The sequence below is a fragment of the Diabrotica virgifera genome, chromosome 2, assembly GCF_917563875.1.
Source record: "Diabrotica virgifera virgifera chromosome 2, PGI_DIABVI_V3a".
Taxonomy (NCBI): domain Eukaryota; kingdom Metazoa; phylum Arthropoda; class Insecta; order Coleoptera; family Chrysomelidae; genus Diabrotica; species Diabrotica virgifera.
The window spans coordinates 62,293,884-62,303,392 of NC_065444.1; positions in this window are offsets into that span (position 1 = coordinate 62,293,884).

Genomic DNA, 9,509 nt, shown 5'->3' on the forward strand with positions numbered 1-9,509 from the left:
CCATGAACGATCACATCAATTACTGATTTTGTATTTGCTGTCTTTTTCGATAACAAACGTTTGTTATTTATAGAAAAAGGCAGCAAATACAAAATAAGTGATTGATGTGATCGTTCATGGGTTTCTTTCATTTTTCCGACTGTACATGTATTGACATGGTTTGTTATTATTCAGGTAACAAATTTTTTTTGATTAGATGGTATTATACAGGGGTGAATGGAAGCGTTGTATTTTCTTCTAACTTTAAAAATTCTGTGGAAAAATTGAACGGCTGATTTTGTTTCATACTCTTTTCGTGTTATCTAGGAGGCATCCCTAAGATTTTGCTTTTTGAATTGTCCAAATATAGTGGAACCCCGATAAGTCGGCCCCCGATAACCCGGAAGTCCGGCTAACCCGGACCGATTTTCATCAGACAAAACAAACATTTTTTCACTTTGACTCAGTTTTTTACAAAGAGATGAACAATACTGTATACAACTGTACGTAATAGTACTGTGCATATATGTATTTGATGTGTTTGCAATTATAATGGAATTTATCTGTAAGTACATAAATATTCCGTATTTTATTAATTTTTACCATATTCTCCGGCTAACCCGGATTTTCGATAACCCGCATAGGCCGAGGTCCCGATTAATCCGACTTATCGAGGTTCTACTGTACCTAAGTATATCTTTTGTTTTTAAAAGCTGTAAATAAAAACACTGCTTTGAAGGTACTTTTAATTAAAAATATCAAACGCCCTAAAATTAACAACACAAAACAAAATTAACAAGAAAATAAAACAATTCAATAGCGGGTATGTCCACCTCTGGCAGCAACAACTGCTCGCAATCTGTTTGGCATCGAATAAATAAGATGTGGTATCTTTGCCTGGGGAATAGTCCGATATCGATAACTGTATTAAATTTTCTGGAGGCCTAAGATGAATAGTTATTTTCAATTCATCCAATAATTGCTCGATAGGATTGAGATCTGGACTGCGTGCAGGCCATTCTAATCTTATCAATCCAACCTCTATTTAAGATATTTATGTTTATGAGTCATTCAGTGTTTTTATTTACAAAAACTCTTCAGCTCTTACAAGAAAAGAGATATTCGGATAATTCCAAAAACAAAATCTTAGGGATGCCTCCATAATAATACGAAAGGAATATGAAACAAAATCAGCTCTTCAATTTTTCTACACAATTTTTTAAAGTTAGCAGAAAATACAACGCTTCCATTCAGCCCCGTATGTCAGCTAAGCAAAATTTTTTAGTTACCGGGATAGTAACAAACTGCACTATTTTCCCAAGAGAATTTCTTCCCATAACGATGACAATTTCAGTAAGTAAAGCTGGAATGTGTAGCGACCCGACTCACGCTCGGCGCCATCTCGGTTCCGGGTCGGATGGTGTGAAATTTGCTACCGGCTGCCAAGGTGTGAGGGACCAGGCACCTGACAGAAATTGTGCGACTGAATCCAAATTTTCATTCAATTTAAGAAAATGGAAAACCCTGGAAATTACACATCATTAAAAAAGAAATGGCAGACCACAGTCTTTCGGTACTGGGACTCTCACAAACTCACTGGAGAGGTAAAGGGCATTTTAAAACAACTGCTGGCAACGTCGTCTATGTTTCAGACCCAGATAACAAAAGTACAAATGGTGTCGCAATAATTGTACCCTCTAAACTTGACGACTGCGTAATTGGATATAATACTATTGATCTCACGATAATATCCCTTAAAATGAGAATATCCACCAATACCCTACACCTTGTCCAGGTATACGCTCCTAAAACAGCTGCACAAGAAGAAGACATCAACAGGTTCTATGGTCGTCTAGAAGAAACAGTTCGCGCTATTCCGAATCGTGAACTCATCATAATTTTAGATTTTAACGCCAAAGTGGGGTCATCTAATGAAAATATTGAAGAAGTGCTGGGCAAAAATGGACTGCGACAGAGAAATGAGAATGGCGACCGTCTAGTGGAGTTCTGTGTAGAACAACATCTTACAATTACAAACACGTGATAAAAACATCACCCACGGAGATTATACACATGGCGCTGCCCAGATGGGCGAACAAGAAATCAAATAGTCTACATCCTAATAAGATCAACATGGAAGTTGTCGGCCATCAACTGTAAAACATATCCTGGCGCAGACTGTGGAAGCGATCATCAACTCTTGGTATTGAACGTTCGACTTCGTTTTAAAGTCCCCAACAGAAGACCGCAGGAAAAAGGCATGTCTCTAAATCCATCAAAAATCAGTGACTTCCAACAAAACTTAGAAGAAGCTCTTTCTTTAGACCAAGTAGATAGTGACCCTGAGAGCACTTGGATCTATCTCAAAGATAAGGTAATCGAGGCTGCAAAAGACTGCGAGGCAGCGGTATTCACTGGCCGTAAACCGTGGATATCCAATAATACGTGGACTGTGATTCAACGCAGAAAAGAACATAAAACTAGATACGGAACAATGTATGAATACAGAGCGTTATCGAAAGAAATCAGAAAACAGTGCCGCAAAGACAAAGCTGATTACATATCTCAAATATGCAGTGAGATAGAGAAACATGAATGTCGAAATAAACTGAGGGATTTATTCCAGAAGATCAAACTCCTTACCAGAGAATTTAAACCTCAAACGTGGTCTGTAATAGATAAGGAAGGTAATCTAAACATCGATACTGACGAAATATTGGAAACATGGCGAAACTACTGTGGCGAGCTATATAAAAATAACGAGGTATCAGCAGAAAATCAGTGGCCTTCTGACTACCCTAGAGAACCTACTGTCTTACTCGCTGAAGTCAAAGATGCAATTAAATCACTAAAGAGAAGTAAATCCCCAGGTATTGATTCAATACCATGTGAAATACTACAGTTACTAGGTGACAAAGGATTACATATCATGCATTCTATCTGTGTCGCTGTTTTTAATTCAGGAAAATGGCCATCTGATTGGTGTACCTCAATTTATATCCCGCTACACAAAAAAGGAACTACTACCAGATGTGAAAACTACCGCACACTGTCACTAATAAATCATGCTAGTAAAATCTTGTTACACATCATCAAAAACAGATTAAAAACCTATCTACATTACCAAATACCTCAGGAACAAGCGGGGTTTGTAAAGGGTAAATGTAAAGAGAACAAATCCTGAACCTGAGACAACTCATTGAAAAGTCTAGAGAATTTCAAGTACAGTGGAACCTCGATAACTCGGATTAATCGGGACCGCGGCCGATCCGGGTTCTTGAAAATCCGGGTTAGCCGGAGAGCATGGTAAAAATTAATAAAATACGGTATACTTATAGATAAAATCCGTTATAATTAAAATAACATGAAATATATGTATATGCACAGTACACATCTATACACACACACACACACACCTATAGTTGTATAGAGTATAGTATAGACAGTATAGAGTATTGTTCATTTCTAGGTAAAAAAACTCAGTCAGTTTCGGTTGTGTCAATTTCGTCTGCCATCGGAACAATGTTATGTTATTTAAGAACAGTGGCTCTTTCATTGTTTAAAAGACCATTGTTTAAAAAATAATTTTTTAAAAGACAGTTGGAAATAAATAAAGGAATAACAGGTGCCTGTTGTTTGCGATAGCCCCAGATAATTAACATCGCTCTGCCGCCGCCGCCGTGTGCCGTGAGTCATTTTTACTATCGTATAGTTCAAATTACACAAATACCCATTATCTCTCAAATATTATGGTCGAAGCGAAGTTTTATCAATGAAGCTCGATATTTTTAAGACATTCCAGAAGAGGCTACAGATAAAATGTTTTAACATAATACATACATTTTTATTGTTGAAATGTTTGTCTGATGAAAATCGGTCCGGGTTAGCCGGACTTCCGGGTTATCGGCGGCCGACTTATCGAAGTTCAACTGTACCTATGATTATATGCTTCGTTAACTACCAAAAGGCATTTGATTGTGTAAGCTGGATAAATCTGTGGTCAATTTTAATAGAAATGGGCGCACCAATGCACCTGGTGACACTTACTAAAAATCTGTACCAGTTCAATATAGTGACAGTACGACTAGATCATAAGTTATCAAACTAATTCAAGACCGAGAGAGGTGTTAGACAAGGATGCGTGTTGTCACCTGACTTATTTAACATTTATGGTGAACATGTCATGAGGATGGGTTTAGAAGGATGGGCCGGTGGAGTAACAGTAGCTAGTAGGAAAATCTCCAATTTAAGATTTGCTGATGACACTCCACTTATAGCAGCAAACGAGCAAGAAATGTTTGATCTCCTGCGAAGAGTTGAGTACGAAAGCAATAAAGTTGGTCTAAAAATCAATAAAGCTAAGACAAAAATAATGGTGGTCGACAGATTCGACACTATTCAACTGACTAACATGTTACAATAATACCAGATAGTAAACACCTTTGTCTATCTCGGGTCTAGTATAACTGAAGATGGTAACTGTGAAGCAGAAGTTCGGAGACATATTGGTATGGCAAAAAATGCGATGAGTCGCCTAACTAAAGTTTGGAAAGACAGATCTCTCTCTCAATATATCAAGATGAGACTGGTGAATACCCTTGTATTCTCAACATTTCTATACGAAGCAGAGACTTAGACTATTCGCGCATGCGAGCGCCAAAAAATTGATGCATTTGAGATGTGGTGCTGGAGAACAATGCTGCGCATACCTTGGACAGCTCATAGGACAAACGTTTCCATTCGAAAGCAACTCAAGATTAAAAAAAAGGCTGTCCACAATATGTCTGCAACGAATACTGCAATTCTTTGGTCACGTGGTTCGCAGAGGTGACGACAGTTTGGAGAGATTAATTGTTTCTGGAAACGTTCCGGGGAGAAGATCAAGAGGACGATCACCAAGTAGATGGTCCGACCAAATAAAGAATTCAGCTGGAAACTCATTCTGCGAAGCTCTTAGAGCAGCTGAAGATAGAGACCAATGGAGAAACATTGTTAGGAATATTTGAAGAAATCACGATACTCAGTAATGGGGAAACGACAAGAGAGTATAGAGATAGTAACAAACGATATCAATATATGTACCTACAAACTGATGTAAGCATCTTGAAAATCGGAGTACAAATAATAAAGTTATAAATTGTCAAACTTAATTAAAAATCTTAGTGGCGGAGTTTTGTGCCGGTGAGTGTATAATTTAAAATGTTCTTCATTAAATCAAATATTTTGCAAATATTAGATTAATTCCGCATCGTTTGTGTAATCACTAATAGAATACTCTGCCATTTTGTCAGAATAAAAGCAAAACATAAACTCAACTTGTTTTAAATTTTCGTTTGACATTGTGAAAAATTTAATCATCTAAAATGTCTGAAACTTACGACACAAAAATTGGCAACGTCGCACAGACACTGTCATACTTCTATGCAAATGTTATAATAAAGACAGCAAAATATTATATTATTTTGATGAATATTAACCACTAGGAACCTATTTCACTATAATCCAGTATTCTAATAAAATTTATGAAATATTTCGCACTAACATGACATAAATAAAAGGTTAGTAGAAATAATAAATACTTTTGTATTATAATTAAATGAAATGTCACATAATAGACTCCCCTCGTTGAGTAAATTGATCATCCATCCATCTATTTCACGTGACGTTGACGTTTCGTGACGATTTTCGCTTTTTACTACAGGGACAAATTAATACAACGTCACTATAAAACCTTCGCTTCAAAGAATATGGTGAAGCATTGATTGTTTAATTTATTAATATTTAATCTTCTTCTTTCTTCTTCTTCTTGTAATAGGACTATGTCCTGTTTCTTCTGTTACAGTCTTTGCTGCGATCCGGAGCTCCAACTCTCGTACCATCGTTTTTTGGGTCTTCCTATGGGTCGCTTGGTGTTGGGCTTCTGTGTTTTCGCCCAATGCGCCATACGTTCAGGGTCCATCCGATCTACGTGGTCCCTCCACATGCGTCGTCGCGCTCTTGTCCATCTCACTACGTCCTGAACGCCTAGCTCTCTCAATGTGTCTTCGTTTCGTACTCTATCTCTGAGTGTGATACATCTTATGGATCTTAGGGTTTTCATCTCTGTTGTTCTCATTATCTGTTTGGTCTTTGTTGTCTCGGCCCTTGTCTCAGCTGCGTATGTCAGTACGGGTCTAACACATGTCTTATAAATGCGGACTTTGCTTTCGGTGCTCATATATTTATTCCGCCAGATTATATCCCTCAGGAAACCAGATATTCTCGCTGCTTTCATTGCCTGCTGTTTTGATTCTTGCCACAGATGCCTGTCGCTAGATATTTCCACACCTAAGTATCTGCAATCCATTACCTGTTCGATTATATGGTCGTCCACTACTAACTTACATCTAATTGGGTTCCTGGATATTATCATCGATTGGGTTTTCTCTTTGGATAGTGTCAGGTTATACTTTTCGGCGGTTATTTTGAATTTTTGTAGTAGGCGTTGTAAGTCATCTTCGTTCTCGGCTATTAAGATTGCATCATCTGCTTAGCAAAGTATTCTCATGGTTCGGTTACCCATTTTGTATCCCTGATTCATTATGTTAACACTACCTATAACTTCATCCATTATTAAATTAAATAGGCATGGACTGAGGCTGTCCCCTTGTCTAATGCCTGCATTGATTTTGATTTAATTTAATATTTAATTTGAGATCATTGAATATTATGTTATTAGTTTTTTTTGGGTACCATCTTATACGCTGTCACTTCATGTCTAATTTTAATTTCCTCTGACACCTCTTAACCGTTAACACCTACTTTTGCTCGCTGATACTTTTTAGCATGCTCGCTGCTACAATTTAGGAAGTAATATAAGAACCTGAGGTATGTTTGTTCTCGTTTTACTATGGCTCGTCGATTAATATATCCTTTGTACTTTCTAGTTCGGAGACTTTAAAACAGTACTTCCGATTACAACTCTGGAACCGAAAATACGAAGACAAATTTCTCACCTTTAATACTATATTTTAGTTAATTTGGAAACGCCAAGGGGAGACTTACTTTAAGGAGTGGACGGTCAAGGGCTGTCAAAAGAAGAAACAGAAGATTTATTTATTATTTCATATTCAGCCAGCTCTTCATATAATTTCCGCATCAAATAGGATGCATTTGGATTAGTCCGTTGGAGACTAAATATGGAGTTAATTTTGCAACCAATTTTATATTACTCGTCGCTTCGTAAGGTATAGATTTTGCACAGCTTTTATAATTGATACTGTCCAGTGTCCAATTTTTTAAATGCTGTGCAAAGTCGCGAGAATGGTACACTATGCTTTTTGGAGGTCTAGGTATACAAGTTAGGTAGACGGTTGTGTTATTTTTAGATTGTTTTTCTAGTAAGTTGTCTTAAAACAGATATTTTATCATGCATAAACGACTAGCTTTAAAATCTCTTTGCACTTTGCCTTCTGTCATACTATCTTCTATTTTAGTTTTAATAATTCTTCCATGTAAATGCCCAATCGAGCACAAAGCACTGATACCTCGATAATTTCTAGATTCCGACATAAATACCCATATATCCAATTTAAATTAGGTTGAGAGTTATCTATCTACCAATAATATTGCAAAGAAATTGGTCCCTTCCAAAGAAATTCACGACATTCCACATACCCATTACCTTCTTCGACTTCTTTTTGTGTAAACATGTCTGTTTTTTAAGTGTACCTCCAGTAAGTTGTCATTCCATCGTTTTCGTGGTCTTCCCACTGATCGTCTTTCTATTGAGGAACCGTCTCTCGCCATATTTACTACTGTATTTGTTGTCATTCAGCTTATGTGGTTGTTAAATTATTCCATCCTACTCTTCTCTTTCTTACTCTGCTATCATGTTCTCTACCTTACATCGCCATCGTATATATGTTATTCTAGCTCTTTCCCATAGTGTCTTACCATTGATTTTTCGAAGGGTTTTCGTCTTTGATGTTTCTATCATTCTTTTTTTTGTCAGGTTCTGTTTTCCGCCGCGTATATCATCATTGGTCTGATGACTGTTTTGTAAATTCTGCCTTTCATTTATTTTCCGATATTTTTATTTCTTCATAATGCTTCATTCAGGAAACCTGCGGCTATGTTTGCTCTATTCCTTTGATCTTCCACTTAATTCGGGCTTTCCGTAGCTACAGTTAAGTCCGGGAATCTTTACCCGTGCGTCATCATTTAAAGCATACGAAATAAGTCGATGATAAGTCGGAAATTGAAATTTATTAAACGCAACGGCAAGTCACTTAAGCCTTGGTTTCCTCGAAAGCGGCACCGATAAACTGCGACCGTAACACTGCGATGAATGACGTCAGATTACGGTAAAAAATTCAAGGTTCTTCACTGCGGCAATGAAATGTGCAAACTCAGCAAGTGGTGGCTTCCAACGCATTCTTGGAAACCACTGCTATTATTTTGCGTGGTACAGTTTTTTATGACGTCATTCATCGCAGTTTGTCGGTGCACCTTTCGAGGTAACCCAGGCGTTACTGTCACTTGCTGTTGCGTTTAGTAAATTTCAATTTCCCACTTATCATCGACTTATTTCGTATGCTTTAAATGATGACGCACGGGTAAAGATTCCCGAACTCAACTGTAGGTAGTATGCTGCCTAGATATTTAAAGTCTATCACTTGATCTACTCGTATTATATGACCCTCCAGCTCTAATTTACATCGAAGTATGTAGATTGTTCATGTTATAGCCTGCATTTTGACTTTTTTGGGGAAACTACCCACTACCCCAACTGGAGGTAACTTTGTGTAAATTAGACCTATTATGAACTGACCTTTTGTTTCCTTTGTCAAAATATTCCCTTTGACAAAGGGAATAAAAATAGATGGAGAATACCTAAACAACTTACGTTTCGCCGATGATATAGTCATGGTAGCTGAGGATCTAGGTATGGCAAGAGAGATGGTACAGGAACTCGTTGTGGCTACAGAAAATGTAGGTTTAAATATAAACATCTCGAAAACGTCGGTTGGTGGGAAGGAAATAGAACTCGTAGATAGATATAAATACCTGGGACATGAAATTACGATTGGCAGGGATAACCAGGCTCATGAACTGAAGAGAAGAATAGGCCTTGGGTGGGCAGCATTTGGAAAACTGAGAGAAACTTTTAAAGGTGAGTTGCCCACATGCCTAAAGAGAAAGGTATTTGATCAGTGCGTCCTCCCAGTATTGACGTACGGATCAGAAACACTTACCTTAACTAAAGCCTCGGCTACCAAACTAAGAGTCACGCAGAGAAGAATGGAGCGGTCAATGTTAGGAATAACTCTGCGAGACAAAATCAGAAACGAAGAAATCAGAAGAAGAACAAAGGTGACTGACGTCATCGAGAGGATAGCCAGGTTGAAGTGGAGATGGGCAGGACACATAGCCAGAATAACAGATGGGCGATGGACGAAGAGGTTATTGGAATGGAGGCCAAGAGAAGACAAGAGAAGCGTCGGTCGACCGCCTACAAGATGGTCTGACGACTTAAGAAAGGTAAATAA